General features: G+C 46.4%; 1 protein-coding gene across 1 annotated transcript in view; it reads right to left on the bottom strand.

Annotated features, from left to right (window-relative positions):
* The window catches only part of LOC143277603 (endothelin-converting enzyme homolog), a 358,248-nt gene that overhangs the window by 119,143 nt on the left and 236,605 nt on the right, over window positions 1-2,500 (bottom strand). The window lies entirely within an intron of this gene.

Raw genomic sequence — 2,500 nt, 5'->3', positions numbered from 1 at the left:
CTTGAAAAGTCCGTGTGGCAGGGGGGGTACTGTGCCTTTTTTTCCCCAGTCGTTCGTCTCCAAGGTTGGAGAGAGAGAGAGAGAGAGAGAGAGAGAGGGGGGGGGGGGAGAGGGAGAGAGAGGGGAGATAGAGAGAGGAGAGAGCGATAACACGTCATAGATATAAGGTGACAAAATAACAAGTTCGTTGTGAATTATTAGTGTCCACTGGTTGTGTCCATTTCTATAATTATGAGAATGTCCTTCTTCTTCAGACCGAGATAGACAAACTGACAGAGGAGACAAACAGATAGACAGACAGACAGACAAACAGAGAGAGAGAGAGAGACAGAGAGAGACAAAGAGAGAAACAGAGAGAGAGACAAAGACGGAGACATAGAGAGAAAGAGACAGAATGACAGACAGACAGACAGACACACACACACACACACACACACACACACACACACACACAGAGAGAAGAGAGAGAGAGAGAGAGAGAGAGAGAGAGAGAGAGAGAGAGAGAGTACACGTACAGTGTGTAAAAATAAGTATATCCATTGATGGAGTCTCCCGTGGGACTGACGGATGAGTAGGCAGGCAGGCTTATCTGTCGGTGTGAGCCTGGTTGCCTGACCAGCACAGGTGACTTTTTTTTTTCTTTTTTTTCTTTTTTTTAGTGAAGAGGAGTTGTGCAGTCCCTTCCCCACACTCGCCTGCCGACGCTCAGAGTCCCACAGGTGCAGATACTGCCACGTGTACAACGGCCTCGGCAGGTGCAGGTTTTTTTCTTCGGAGTTCCGTCTTCTAGGAGGACTTCCAGCCAAGGATAAAAGCCCCCCCCCCTGCCCTTTGGTCATCCTCTTCCGCCTTCACAGCCATTGGGAAAGGTTTCCTCCTCCGCCTGGTCCGTCGTTGGGAGACTTCACATGCGGCAGTTAGTACTGGATTACATGGTACCAGTAGCAAGGGCTATGCCCCTGAGTATATCTATTACTTCTTTTCTTTCGCATTTGCCAGTCTGTCTGTCATCCCCGTGATTGGCTGTTATCTTCAACTGTGTCTGTAAGTCTGCTTGTTTGTCTCGCTAACTCTCTGTCCCCGTCCATCTCTCTCTCTCTCTCTCTCTCTCTCTCTCTCTGTGTGTGTGTGTGTGTGTGTGTGTGTGTGTGTGTGTGTGTGTGTGTGTGTGTGTGTGTGTGTATGTATGTCTGTCTGTCTGGCTGTCTGTCTGTCTGTCTCTATCTATCTATCTATCTATCTATCTATCTATCTATCTATCTATCTATCTATCTACCTATCTATCTATCTCCCTCTCTCTGTCTGTCTGTTTCTCTCTCTCTCTCTCTCTCTATCTGTCTGTCTATCTCCCTCTCTTTGTCAGTCTGTCTGTCCGTCTGTCTGTCTGTTTCTCCTCCTCTACCCCTGTCTTTTTCTCTTCATCCTCCATCCTTTGTTCTTTCTCATTAGAAAGCAAGCACCCTCTGTCTGTTTTCAAGACGCTTTTCGCGGCCAGACAAAACCAGGAACACGCCGTGATGAATGGCATACATGCGCTCTAAAAAACAGAAATGGACAGCAGGTTTCTGCCGGCCATAAACTTTACGAACTTTTTTTTTTCTTTTTCTTTTTTCTTTTCTTCTTGACTTGTTTATTTGTTTAAGTGAGGGAGAGATATATAGATAAAGAGAACGAGAGAGAGAGAGAGAGAGAGAGAGAGAGAGAGAGAGAAAGGGTGGACGAAAGAGAGAGAGAGAGAGTGTGTGTGTGTGTGTTTTGTGTGCGTATATATATATATATATATATATATATATATATATATATATATATATATATATATATATGTGTGTGTGTGTGTGTGTGTGTGTGTGTGTGTGTGTGTGCATACGTGTATGCGTGCGCGCGCGTGTGTGTGTGTGTGTGTACGTGTGCGCCAGTGCGTGCGTACATGTATGTATGAATGTATACATGTGTGTGTGTGTGTGTGCGTGTGTGTGTGTGTGTGTGTGTGTGTGTGTGTGTGTGTGTGTGTGTGTGTGCACTCTCGGTCGCCCGCTTGCGAGAGAGAAACACACAGGCGGACAGACAGACAGACATACTGACAGACAGACAAATGCAAATAGAAAGTGAGATCCAGGCACATCCGGAGACATAAACACAGCGGGCATGTGTGTGTACGTGTGCGCCAGTGCGTGCGTTCGTGTATGTATACATGAGTATGTGTGCGTGCTTGATCAGCTGCTTGCGTGAGAGAGACACACACAGGCAGGCAGACAGACAGACATACTGACAGACAGACAAATGCAAATAGAAAGTGAGATACAGGCACATCCGGAGATATAAACACAGACAGAGAGGGAGAGCGAGAGAGAGAGAGAGAGAGAGAGAGAGAGAGAGAGAGAGAGAGAGAGAGAGAGAGAGACAGACAGAGACAGAGAGTGAGAGAGAGAGAGACAGAGAGAGAGAGAGAGAGAGAGAGAGAGAGAGAGAGAGAGAGAGAGAAAACGAAATTATATTTCAA

Source organism: Babylonia areolata, chromosome 2 (assembly GCF_041734735.1).
Source record: "Babylonia areolata isolate BAREFJ2019XMU chromosome 2, ASM4173473v1, whole genome shotgun sequence".
NCBI lineage: Eukaryota > Metazoa > Mollusca > Gastropoda > Neogastropoda > Buccinidae > Babylonia > Babylonia areolata.
Note: the sequence above shows the minus strand (reverse complement) of the source record. Positions and strands in the feature narration are given on the sequence as shown.